This window comes from Drosophila bipectinata, chromosome 4, assembly GCF_030179905.1.
Source record: "Drosophila bipectinata strain 14024-0381.07 chromosome 4, DbipHiC1v2, whole genome shotgun sequence".
NCBI lineage: Eukaryota > Metazoa > Arthropoda > Insecta > Diptera > Drosophilidae > Drosophila > Drosophila bipectinata.
In genome coordinates, this window is record NC_091740.1 from 3942749 (window position 1) to 3957359 (window position 14611).

At 37.9% G+C, this 14611-nt stretch overlaps 1 long non-coding RNA gene across 1 annotated transcript; it reads right to left on the reverse strand.

Annotated features, from left to right (window-relative positions):
* Positions 1 to 12595: 12595 nt before the first annotated feature.
* LOC108126217 (uncharacterized) lies at positions 12596 to 12938 on the reverse strand. The gene is made up of 2 exons (XR_001773355.3): positions 12848 to 12938; positions 12596 to 12796 (listed from the first exon to the last, which is right to left on the reverse strand). It is a non-coding gene; the product is annotated as an uncharacterized lncRNA (long non-coding RNA).
* Between the last annotated feature and the right edge of the window lie 1673 nt (positions 12939 to 14611).

Here is a 14611-nt window from a genome sequence, read left to right on the forward strand (position 1 = left end):
CTCCTGAGTTGATATGAGCATGTCCGTCTGTCAGTCTGTCCGTCTGTCCGTCTGTCTGTCCGTCTGTCTGTCTGTCCGTTTCTACGCGAACTAGTCTCTCAGTTTTGAAGCTATCGTCTTAAAACTTTGCACACACCCTTCTTTCCTTTGCACGCAGTATATAAGTCGGAACGACCGGGATCGGCCGACTATATCCTATAGCTGCCATATAACTGAACGATCGGAAATGACCCAACTTTCGTGTTTTTGAAGATAGAAAGCTGGAACTTAGTACTGATTATATTTTTGGTCAGATCATCCGACCTACCAAATTTTACAACGATCGGCCGACTATATCTTATAGCTGCCATATAACTGAACGATCGGAAATGGTTTTTGGTAGAAATACCAACTTTGGTATTTTTGAAGATAGAAGTTTGGGACTTTTTTTAGATTTTTTATTTTAGTTAATTAGTTTTATTATGATGTAATCATAGGGATCGGCCAACTATATCCGATGTTTGCGATATATATCCGGTTTTAACTGCAAGGGTATATAAGCTTCGGCTCCGCCCGAAGTTAGCTTTCCTTTCTTGTTATTTTAAAAATTATAACAATTACGGTCCCTGGTTGAAACAGGATATATATCTCTTAAATCTGATACATTTGGCCGATTTGGCCGATCCTTATGAGAATATCATAATAAAACCAATTAATTACAATAAAGCTAGAAAAAAGTCCCAAGCTTCTATCTTCAAAAATACCAAAGTTGGTATTTCTACCAAATACCATTTCCGATCGTTCAGTTATATGGCCGCTATAAGATATAGTCCGCCGATTGATATGAAATTTGGTAGGTCGGATTAACTGACCAAAAATAGAATCTACACTTAGCTTTCTATCTTCAAAAACACGAAAGTTGGGTCATTAACATGGCAGCTATAGGATATAGTCGGCCGATCCTTATGAAATTTGGCATGCTGTATTATTTTGTAGCCCAAAAAAAAAAAAAAAAAAAAGAAAATTTCAACTGTATGGTAATGTGGGCGGGAAGGAAAAAAAATTTTATCTTTATTTTGAAGGTATATCCTTAAAGTTTCGTGTTCTATATTCATAAATGGTAAAAATGCTTTTTTTAAATACCTTAAGATTACGTACCAAAATTTTAAAAACTTTTTTAATTGGGCCTAACGATTGAAATCACTTTTCATTTAAAGATAGCTTTTGAGATTCCGCAACTTCTGATAAATCGTTTATATCTAGGATAACTCGAGAATGCAAGATATAGTCCTATAAGTGGAGCTACCAATTTTGTGCTGAGTACAGCTATGAACATAGGCGTTACATACATATGTACATGCACACATGCGCGACCAGCCATCATGCCCAAGCCAGTGTGCGCCAGATGCGAGACAGCCGACATCAAAACCGGGGAGAAGGAGCAGCAGACCCTTCCGACGGAGGTCTGAATGCTTTCAATACGGCGGATTGCCCCAAGGATCGGTCCTAGGACCACTGCTTTGGAACGTCATGTACGACGGGATCCTGAGGTTGCAGCTCACAGCTGGTCATTGCGAGGATGGCCCCGCTGAAAGAGCGCGCTCGAGAGCTCAAGAAGCTAAATTAAACTCGCGCTCGCTTTTGGGGGGATGGCGGCGCCCTCGATACACCTACAAGGGAAGAGGCCAAAGAGAGGTCGCTTACAGCCTGGCAGGATCGCTGGGACACATCGGGGAAGGGACCTTAGAAGGTGGGTGCTTTGAAGCCACCGGCAGCTTGACTTTTACCTGACCCAAGTCTTGAGTGGACATGGCTACTTCCGGCAATACCTGAAGCGTTTTAGCCACGCGGAGAAGGACTGGTGCCCGGAGCGTGGAAGAACTATCGTCGAGGACGCCAAGCACGTAGTCTTCGAGTGCCGCCGATTTGCACGTGAGCGCCTCCGACTGGAAGGTGGACGAAGGTGGCCACTCAATCCATCCACGAAACCTTGTGGAGGTAATGCTGGAGAATCAGATGCTCTGCAACTACGTAGCAAGCACGTAGTCTTCGAGTGCCGCCGAAAACCCTGTGAAGGTAATGCTGGAGAATCAGATGCTCTAGGACGCAGTAGCATCTTTTGCTGCAGCGATAATGCAGAGGCTCAGGAGCAACGAGCAGAAGAGGTGGTAGGGTGGAGTATTGGGACAATAAATTCAGAAGGATCGTGTTTTACAAATTTAATAAATGGAAAAAAAACAAAATGTAAAAAAATCAGAAAAAAAATAAAAATGTAGATGTAATCCAAGAAGGAGCCATTTTTGTGAACGGAAATAATGTAATCAATGACACCCATTTAGAAGGGCCCTATTTAGTAACTTTTAATGGCACTTCCATTATTAATAATGTTACCTACACTTATGTAGAAAATAAGATATTGGAATACATCACTGCCCGTAAACATACCGATTTCTTAGTAACCGAATATATAATTTCAAATAATTCGGAACTCTCATTCGATAATATCAACATACTAAATCCATTTATTCAAATCAAACAAACTCAAATACCAATTTTATTAATATTGATCATATTCACATTTATATATTTATTGATTATGCTTATAATTAAATACAAAAAATGTTTAATATTCAATTAAAAATTTTTCTTTATGGCAAACCCATATAGAAATTAATGAAGAAAATACCCCGAAAAAGAAAATACCAATATTCCCGACAATGAGAATACCCTAGAAGAAAATATCATTGTCGAACTGACTTATCAATTACAGTCAATATACCCTTCAGTTCCAATGAATCGGGACTATTCAATTTAAGATGGGGGGAGTTATATAGCGCATTACTTTTACAAGGGCCTCTTATCCGATTTATAAACAAGTTTAAGCCCAATTTCCGAATTAGTCAGAACTGACTCCGAGATAAAACCCGTAGTCAGCTATTTTATTCAACTACGCCTTCGAGTGGTTCCCACCCATATCATTTCACACTCCGCATTGAACGGATTTTGTAAACATCCTCAGCCGATATTCTAAACATCGGAGCCCCTAAGCGACCCTCGAAGCTCGATAATGTTAATACCGATTTCCGGCAGAATCTCGATTGCAGATATAATTGCCAAATTTCATCATCCTATTTTGCCGACTCTCTTGAGTCACTCTCTTAATCAATATTTGAAGATAAACAAGAAAGGAAAGCTAACTTCGGGCGGAGCCGAAGTTGATATACCCTTGCAGTTAAAACCGTATATATATCGCAAACATCGGATATAGTTGGCCGATCCTTATGAGAATAAAATAATACTACCCAATTTATTATAATATAAAATCTAAAAAAAAGTCCAAAACTTCTATCTTCAAAAATACCAAAGTTGGTATTTCTACCAAAAAACATTTTCGATCGTTCAGTTATATGGCAGCTATAGTTGGCCGATCCTTATGAAATTGAGTAGGTCGGATTATCTGACCAAAAATATAATCTGTTCTAAGTTTTAGCTTTCTATCTTCAAAAACACGAAAGTTGGGTCATTTGCGATCGTTCAGTTATATGGCAGCTATAGGATATAGTCGGCCGATCCTTATGAAATTTGGCATGTCGTATTGTTTTGCCAAAAATAGCTCTCAAGTCATTTGAACTCTCTAACTCTAAAAACACTAAAGTTATACCATTTCCGATCAATCAGTTATATGGCAGCTATAGGATATAGTCGGCCGATCCCGGTCGTTCCGACTTATATACTGCGTGCAAAGAAAAGAAGGGTGTGTGCAAAGTTTCAAGTCGATAGCTTTAAAACTGAGAGACTAGTTCGCGTAGAAACGGACAGACAGACGGACCGACGGACAGACGGACAGACGGACATGCTCATATCAACTCAGGAGGTGATCCTGATCATGAATATATATACTTTGTTGGGTCGGAGATGACTCCTTCACTGCGTTGCACACTTTTGGACAAAATTATAATACCCTCTGCAAGGGTATAAATATCTTAAGCCGAGGTTTGATTATTAATCATTGAGCCCAATGGCAGTCAGTCCGTTTTTAAGACCCGAATGAATAAGTACAACTAAAGTGAAATTACTAAAAGATCGGAGCAGTGAACTAATAAGAATAAAGCCTATGAAATGTTAGTGATAAGTGAAGTTAATTAAATAAAAAATAAATTTTTTTAACCAACTCGCTTAGGAGTTAAGGAAAGTTAATTTGCATACCAAAATAAAACAAGAAAGGAAAGCTAACTTCGGGCGGAGCCGAAGTTGATATACCCTTGCAGTTAAAACCGGAATATAGAATAGAATCTTTACCAAGTTCCAGCTTTCTATCTTCAAAAACACGAAAGTTGGGTCATTTCCGATCGTTCAGTTATATGGCACCTATAAGATATAGTCGGCCGATCCTTATGAAATTTGGTAGGTTGGATCAACTGACCAAAAATAGAATCTGTAATAAATTCCAGCTTTCTATCTTTAAAAACACGAAAGTTGGGTCATTTCCGATCATTCAGTTATATGGCAGCTATAGGATATAGTCGGCCGATCCTTATGAAATTTGGTATGTCGTATTATGTTGCTAACAGTAGCATTTGTACAAAATCTGAAGTCTCTAAAAAATCCCAAAGTTATACCATTTCCGATCAATCAGTTATATGGCAGCTATAGGATATAGTCGGCCGATCCCGGTCGTTCCGACTTATATACTGCGTGCAAAGAAAAGAAGGGTGTGTGCAAAGTTTCAAGTCGATAGCTTTAAAACTGAGAGACTAGTTTGCGTAGAAACAGACAGACGGACAGACGGACATGCTTATATCAACTCAGGAGGTGATCCTGATCAAGAATATATATACTTTATAGGGTCGGAGATGTCTCCTTCAATGCGTTGCACACTTTTGGACAAAATTATAATACCCTCTGCAAGGGTATAAAGAAACAAAGCTGTTTTTCATCAATCGGTATCGAAATCCCCGTTTTCATTAAATCAAAATGTAGGAACCCAAACATACACTATAGATCAGTGGTCGGCACCCCAATACATTGATATGATTTTAACGCATTAGTGTTAGTTCCGAATAGCAGAAAGTAGGCTGTGAGCATGACGTTTCACACATTTACACTGTGTGTGTGTGGCAGAGCTCAGGCAGAGAAATTTCCTATAAATTGCTATAGATGATTGGAAAGATTCCATTGCCAGTACTTCTAAAGAATATAAGAACGAGTCATCATTTAAAAGAGAGGGGTTAGCCGTTTTACTCAGCGATGAAGAAGAACAATCATCTGAAAAATAAGTTCAAATTTATTTGATAATAAACGACAACTCGCAGATACTTCTTTCACGGAAAGATTCCATTGCCAGTACTTCTAAAGAATATAAGAACGAGTCATCATTTAAAAGAGAGGGGTTAGCCGTTTTACTCAGCGATGAAGAAGAACAATCATCTGAAAAATAAGTTCAAATTTATTTGATAATAAACGACAACTCGCAGATACTTCTTTCACAGAAGATAAGACTTTAAAAAAATCATTAGTTGAGAAAAAAAAAATTGTAAAAGGAACTTCTACTGAAAAGAAACTGAAACAGAGAAATAAGTGATTTAGAAAAATTGCAAAGGGCAAACCGCAAATAAAGCCATATCCAAATTGGTAAAAATAAATTAAATTGGATCTCATATTCTTAACTGCAGAGCTTTAAATGTTTTTTCAAAACGAGTTTTATATATTTAAATAATTCTTTTCGAAAAAATCCTAAAAAGTTAAGGAGAGAAACAAAAGAAAATAAATCAGAAGAATTAGTAAATTATGAAACATTTCGATACAAAACGGTACCAATGAAATGGAATGCGGTGCAATATTTATTTACACGGACATTATAAAGCCTCGTTTTGTAGGAAGCAAAAGACCACGTTACTTAAGAGTTTTATTTACAAATGGGAAAAAAATGTATGCAGTTTGATTTAACTGCAGATCACTCCAATTCTAGTGTTTGCGCTAACCTGATTTCTCAAGGAACAATCAGAATAGAAGGAAGATTCTCAGAACCCCTAGCTGAGGCTGTTACTTCATTGTTTATTGTGAATACGACTCTATGATTGACATCGATAAGCATCGAAATATTCGAGTACTTTTGTAAAAATGAATACAATACAAATCATGAACTTGCTCTCCAAGCATCCTCAAACTAAAAAAATATTTAAAGGGGTTTTTGCGGCCGATAAACTACCAAAAGAAGTTAATTTCGTGAAATTCATTGATTGTAGCTAACACGGATTATTCATACCAACCAGGAATGCATTGGGTTGCATTTTACTTCTGTAACAAAAAGTCAGCAGAATTTTTCGATTCTTATGAGCAATGTCCTCAGAAAAAAGAGATTTTGCATTTTTAAAAAGAAATGCAACAAAATATACTTATAACAAGCAACAATTGCAAGGATACTTTTCAAATACCAGTGGACATTACTGCATGCTTTTTGGTCTTTACAAAAGCAATCGAAAATCTTTAAGGGGTTATATATAGTTGTGATTGATTAAAAAATCGATTTTTTTGGCATATTCTTTAAGTATATACTGTTGAGGATACTCTCACAAAAATTCATAACGATCGGAGCATTAGAACCGAAGTTGTAGCTATTTATAGCGCACCACCTGCACATAAAACTTGAACAAAACTTGAAATTACCTTTGCGGTGGACACGATCAACCCCAAATTTTGACCTCTTATTTATTATGATATTAGCTAGTCCGTGAACGAGGGATTTTCAATTTTTTTGGAAATTCCTTTTTTAAAGCATAAGAATCGAAAATCTTATACCTTGAAAAAGTACATTTTTTGTTAAAACCGTCGCTATATTTTTTTTAATCAAAATTTTTAAAAATCCCTCGTTCACGGACTAGACAATACAATATACTAACTACATTTTTTTGAATTTTGGATTTCGGATGAACCGTTTTCGGGATATCATGTCCACCGCAAGACACCATCGCAAAAACACGATCCGGGAATTCGGCTATAACATTTTTATTATGTACTATTTTTTTATGAAAACATTTAAATATGTACCCAGAAACATGTACTAAACAACGTCGGTTAAACATTTTTCATAAATATATTCTATGGTGTCAAAAAAAAATCGATAAAAATCCATATTTTTGTGCGGTAAAACTGTATATAACCCCTTAAAGAGATTCACACAGAATTTTAAGATAAAAGATTTTACCAATAATGATAAGTTATTCTCAATATGAAAAATAAACAATATTATTTATAATATCTATACAAAAACTTTTTTATTTTCATGGATTAGGATACATTTTTTTAGTTATTTTTTAGTATATTATCATAATATCCGTAGCTTCCTTTATATATAGACAATAACAGTCTTTGTGTAGACGAAAACAGGCTTTTGATCATTCAGAGTATCTAAGAAAGACTTTGATATACATAAATCAGAGGTCGGCACGGCCCTATCCCGAGGGCATAGGAAATTTCTCTGCCCGAGCTCTGCCACACACACACAGTGTTAATGTGCGAAACGTCATGCTCACAGCCTACTTTCTGCTATTCGGAACTAACACTAATGCGTTAAAATCATATCAATGTATTGGGGTGCCGACCACTGACATAAATATAAGAAAGGCTATTTTTCTTTTATTGGTTGTGAGAATTTGTATACATATCATCATACATAGCTCTTGTACTCCTGGTTTCGTTTCAAAAAGGTTACTGTTAGGTACTAATCAACTTATTCAGTGATCCCGCTCTTTTATACTTTTTAATAATTTACTCGCATTTGTGTATAGATCAGTGGTGGGCAAAACTAACACATGTTTAAAATTTGAGTGTGTGCGTAGCAGAGAAAAACAATGAGAGCAGAGAATTCACTGAGCGAAAAAAACTTTTTTTTTTTATTTCATTTTTCGTTTATTTAAAAGTTTGAATGGGCACTAAAATTGAGTATTTTATTTGAAAAACAGCTTTGCTAGCAACATTTCTTGAAGAAAACTTTTTCCAACCAAATTTCTGAGAAAAGTTTTCTAAGTGGAAAAATTTTGATTTTTAGTTTGGGCTGTCAAATGAATCAAAATGAGAGCAAATGAGAAAGCTTCTAAAAAAAATTTGAGAGTGCTCACACTGTCAGTGTGCCGACAGCGCCGCGGCAGAATTTCCTACCTTATACTCGCGTGCTATGTAAAATGAGAGTTTGCCCACCACTGGTATAGATTTACATATATAGATATATATATATGCATAGCCGTAGCCGTGGGCATTGGAGGCACCATGAACCGGTGCCCTGGTGGTCCCCGGAGATAGCCCATGCGCGCAGAGAGTGCCTCCAAACCAGAAGGTTGCACCAAAGAGCCAGAGGAAGGCCGGACTTCGAACAAAAAAGAGAGGACTTCGCGGCAAAGAGGAAGATTCTGAAGAAGCTGATAAGGGAAGCAAAGACTAAGTGCTTTCTCGAGATGTGCGACGCTGCAGAGCAAGATCCGTGGGGATCGGCCTACCGGACAGTTGTCAAGAAAGCGAAGCAGGCAAAACCGATCGCTCCAAAAGATGCCGAAACAATGAGAGCCATCGTGGAGCACCTCTTCCCGAAGCAGCCGAGTGGAGTGGAGTCTCCTGGGCCAAGTGGAGCAAGAGAACCTGCCGGCTCTACGCCGGCTCAGGAAATAGGCGCCCTTGAAATCGTAGAAGTCGCTAAGGCTATCCAGGTCGGAAAAGCTCCTGGTCCAGATGGGATCCCAGACATCGCAATCAAACTGGCGATGACTGCGTGCCCGGACCGGTTCGCCAGGGTCTTCAACGCATGCCTACGGGAAGGCGTTTTCCCTAGAAGATGGAAAGCACAAAGCCTGGTCCTCCTCCCAAAGCCAGGCAAGCCGCCGGAGGATCCGTCATCCTTAAGGCCGATCTGCCTCATTGACCATGCCGGCAAAGCCCTAGAGCGCTGCATATTCCGGAGGCTCCAGGAGGCCGTAATCAGCGCGGGAGACCTCTCCCCATTAAAATTCGGGTTCAGGGAACACCGTTCCATGGTCGACGCCATTTCCTTGGTCAGGAGGATTGCAGCCAAGGCAATCGAGGGGACCAGATGGGCGGGCGGAAGCAAGGAGTACTGCCTGATCGCCACGCTGGACATTAAAAATGCCTTCAATAGAGCCAGGTGGGATGTTATAGTGGAGGCGCTGCGAAATCTCCGAGTGCCGACTAGCATTGTGGAGATCATAAGGTCGTACCTCAGTGATCGCACTATTAGGTACGAGACGACCTCAGGCATCCGAGAGCATGCGACCTCCTGTGGTGTCCCTCAAGGCTCAGTTTTAGGCCCAGCCCTTTGGAATCTTATGTACGACGGGGTCCTCAGACTCGACCTCCCGGAACGTACACATCTAGTTGGATTCGCGGACGACATCGCGGTAGTCGCCGTGGCCAAGACGATTCAGGAAGCAGAGGAGCACTGCAACGCTGCAATTGCAAACGCCATCAGTTGGCTGGAACAGGTAGGGCTAAGCCTAGCCCACCACAAGACGGAGGCTGTCCTGATTTCGAGCAGGAAGCGAGTGGAGACGGCTTCAATCAGCGTGGGAGGACATGTGGTCAAATCAACCAGGGCCATCAGGTACCTTGGAGTAATGCTGGACACGAGGTTTAGCTTCAGGGAGCACTTCGCAGTAGCAAATCGCAAGGCGGCGAATGTCGCCAGAGCATTAGGGAGGATCATGCTCAACTGTAGGGGCCCGAAGCAAGGACGTCGTTTACTTCTCCAGACCGTCTGCCGCGCAACGATGCTCTACGCAGCCCCCGTGTGGGCTGATGCAGCCAAAACAAGGTCGTATACCAAAGGTCTGACCAGCACATATAGACTGTGCGCCTTAAGGGTTTGCTCGGGCTACCGCTCGATCTCCGACGACGCAGCTATATAGCAGGCATGGTGCCATTCGACCTGCTCGCGGCGGAGCGTAAAGAGCTATATCAGGCTCTAGTAGCTCTGAACGGGCAAACTCCGGCAGCGACACGCCGTCGGCTTAAAGAGATCTCGAGAGCTTCGAGTATACAGAAGTGGCAACAAAGGTGGGACGAGTCGACCAAGGGACGGTGGACCCACCAACTGCAGTGTGTGAATTTCCAACAGGGCATTCATATCACAGAAAAACATAGAAATTAAGATCTTTTTAACAAGCTTAAAATGGTTGTATCTATTATTCTCCGGTCACCTTGGATAAGTGAACGAAAAATATCACGCGATCTTATCTATTGGGTTTTTGGGTATATCAAGATAACAGTGCAGCAGCAGTTAGGTGAAAGCTTTTTAGAGCTTTTAATGCTAGCATAGCTAGGGCTAGATTTGCATAGGGAAGCTTAGACACTAACTTGCAGACCCATAAGAGATAAGGCTGCATTATATTATAAGCCTAAATTTATGGAAGTAAACTCGTATTTTATTAAAACGAATCTAAGGAAGAATTTATAAAATTTAAGAAATCAGTGAATTAGTGATTTTAGTGATTTTAAGCCAGGTATGTTTTGAAGTTAGTACAGTGCAGTATTCTTTAAAGATTTATTTTCCTCAGTGCCACGTGCCCGTGCGGCTAGTACGGAATTATGTAACCGACTAGTACGGAATTATGTAACCAGCTATTACGGAGTTATATAACCGGCTAGTACCGATGTAATCGTCTAGTTTAAGGAGCTACCTAATTCAGCGATATTCGACCGGAATAAATCCGATAAAATCGGATGGAATTATTTCCATTAAATTCCATTAAATTTAATTCCATTAAATTAAATGACTACACGTAGAGAAAACTCCTTCGAATATGTGGTTACGGTCGTATCAATCAGCAGTGAATTTTTATATATATTGGCCTGCTTAAATATTCAAAGCTTTGCAGTTTATATTTTGCTTATTTTGTTATGGAGTTTTCACGGAAGAAAATTTCCCTCCCACTTATTATTTTTAATTTTAATTTTGCCAATTATTTAATGATTTAAATTCAAACGATTAGTATATAATTTTCTTGATTAACTTGATTATTTTAGTATAAATAAATATACATATTTATATATATATAAGTTACGATTAATTTTAAAGAGAAAGAGTTGAAATTTAATTGAAATTGAAGTACGAACTTTGCAATAGTATTTGAGCATGGCCAAGCAAATTTATTGTATTATTTTTTTTTTATTAATTATTATTATAAAAATCTATAGCATTCCTGTCCTTGAGCTCAACGGCGGTGAGCTGCGGTAAGTGGATACCACTAAAAGAAATGAAACATACTTTGACCTAAACAGTAAATTTTTTTTGAGTCATGAATCTTAAATAATTTGACTTTATATTATTGCGAATTTCCTAATATTTAATATTTAAGTGTAATTATAATTTAATTCTTGAATTTAACCTAATAATATTAATTATTCTTATATATATATATACTATTATAAATCATGAAGTATAATCAAATTATTTGTACTAGATTTTAAGGAAATATTACTTATCTAAATAGAAAACCCTAATTGTTAAAATGAATCCATTTTCTGTAAATATTTCTTTGGTCATTTTGGAAAATATGAAAGCTTAAGGCTCTAACCGTTCCGCCGCCGAACCCCTAAATAGCCATGCTGGAACCACAATAGGTATCATATAGGACTGTGATATGGGGCGGATAAAAACGTCGGAGATCTCGCCAAGGTTGGGTGGGTTAAGACAAGGGTAAAATGACCATCCAATTACCCTACAACTGATAAACTCACTCTCTCTCTCCTCTGAAGCTATTTGCATTTTAGGGGATTATTTGTTTCCTTGTTTTCGGATTTGTTTGTAAAGTAGAATCATCCGGGTTTTCTTATAAATAAGCTAGTGCACTTAATTTATTTTGACGATGTGTAGTATGGATGGACGTGAAAAGAACCTCCCCCATCCGTCGAGCTAAGCCTTAGACAACCAGAAGTGCACGCCCTTCACTCCCATCCATGCGTCCCTAAGGTACATCCTATGGACCTTGCAGAACACTTCGCATCTTGGTTCTGATTGCAACTAATACAGTACCCACACATTACACAACTAGTCCCCGACCTCAAGAATTGGCTACAGAGAAGTCACGGAGAAGTGAACTTCTGGCTCACGCAGGTCCTCAGCGGCCACGGATGCTTTAGGAGTTACCTGTTCAAATTCGGACACGATGATGACCCAAGGTGCCCTGAATGCGGGGTTGACGAGACGGCGAAGCATGTGGTCCTGGTCTGCCCACGTTTTTTGATTGCCAGACGGAGACTCCTATAGGGGAAGTGGCGACGGCGGACGTCATCGGAAGGAGGTTGCTGGAGGACGCCCAGTTCTGGGCAGACTTGAGCAGCTTCGCCGCCTACATGATGAAGGAGCTGAGAAGGCTAGAGCGACTCCGAGCGGAGGCTAGGCTAGCCTAGGCCAACTGTAGTGGGGCGCATAAGCACGCCAATTTCCTGGCCCTGCGAAGCAAAGCCTAGCGGCATTACCGCAGGGGACAGGGACCTAGTAGACACTTTTTCACTTTCCTTTTTGTTAGAGCTTAGTTTTAAGTCTTTCTTTGTTAATAAACGATTTAAAAAAAAAAAATAATATATGCATATATATATATGCATATATGCATATATATAAGTATATATATAGAAATAATATTATATATAATTTTTATATAAATGAAAGGGATGACATCATGACACTTATAAATGATTATGGGTATTGTTGTTTTGTTTCATGTGGAGTTGCTTTAAACGGCTCCCCACACGCGTAGGTCCGAAGAAAGGGGTACTTCAAAGGCCTTGGCTGTGGCTAAAGGAACGTTTTATTCTGTAAAATTCATAAATTAGTTTACAATTCAAATATATATCTTCTTCTTACCACAGTGTGCCCTCCTACAATCAACAAAACAATGAAAGGCACTTTTCGGCGGCATTCACACTACCGCTATTAGTAGGCCCGTAATTCCTATAACTTAAAATACTACATTTCCTAATAATACTGACTTAACTATGGATAACAATGTTTTGACCGTCGACAGGTATATAAGAACTTTATAGCTAGGAATATGTAAATTTTATTAGGAATGAAAGAAATGACGTAATATGGTTATTTAATTTTAAAATATATAGGTAAATTATATACAATAGCACAGATTCACTCCTAAAAATATATAAAAGAAGTTCTAGGTTTGCTTTCTATCAGTTTATTTTTAAATTTTCGAAATGAAAACGTTCGTTTGTAATCTCTGTATAGAAAGTCCTTCCTTTAAATATCGCCACATTCTAAAAAAAACACAACTTCAGAAATACAAAAGCCCAAAAGCCCGATCCTTATACTATAATTGCTACTTCTGTCCTGAAGTGAAAAAGTACTGGGTGCGAAGTGAATTATGGATCATCCAACGATATTAATGGAAATAATTAACTTAACACGAACTTTAAAATATTTCCTTTAAATTTAAAATATTGGTTTTCATTTAATTTCAATCAACTATTTTAAATATAAATTTATTTTAATTATAAAGTTGATTTGAATAAAAATAAAAAGTCCAAAAGTAATTTATTTGAATAATTATTTATTTTTCATGAATTACAAATATGTATAATAAAACCTCATTAACAAATTTTCGATTAGCTGTTTTGATTTGGCCAAAAAAAATTCCAGAAAATCAGTTTTTTTTTGGCCTGTTACTCAGATGTCCCCCCTTAAGTTTGATTTTTTTATTTCTCTTGGGGCTCAAAGAGCGGAGCCAGAGGCATAGGCAATGGCAAAGGCTAAGGCGAAGATCGGTGAGATTGAATTTGAAAAATTGTTTATAAATGCCATAAGAGGCCTGGTTTCATGGGTTGGATAACTTATAAAATGGATTGTCCCAATTCATTATTAATCGGTCTCTTAGTTTTGAAATTTTCTGTGTATTTTTTTCTGTGAAAATTTCTTGATGATTTGTGTTTTTTTATATAATAATTTTATGTTTTGAATTTTCATTTTTTTAATTTTCATGGTTAGTTTTTTCTTCTAGTTCTGGCCGTTGTTTTTTGTTACAAAAATAAAGTTTTTATATTTTATAAAAAGTAAAAAAATTAAATGTACGATGATTACAATTAATAATATATAAGAAATACGAAGTTTTGTATTTTTAATTAGGAAATATGGATTGAGAATATTTATATTATCAAGAGTAAGTTCTGAATTATTAGAAATAATATATGCGCCAAGATCATAATTAATAAATTTATGCTGTGCTATGTAGTTTAATATTTTCCTTTCGGTGTTTACATAAGTAATATTTTTTATGGTTACTGAGTCATTGAACAAAATTAAATATGAACCTTGTTGTTTTGTTATGTCTACTATGTTTGTTCAAAAACGTTCGCGAACGTCGGCGAGTTAAAAAGCAGTAAGGGCCAGCAAGTAGTACTAGAAGGTATCGAGCCGGAAGTAACACCAGATGAAGTTACAAGAGCACTGATGGAGAAAGGATTTAATGTAAAAAATGTTATTAACATTTTGAATAGAGAAAGAAAGCCTCAACCTCTTTTCAAGGTAAAACTCGAACCCGAAACCAAATCCAAGCCTCTAAAAAAAAATGAAGTGCATCCAATCTTTACTCTCCAGTTCCTACTACACCGCAGAATTACG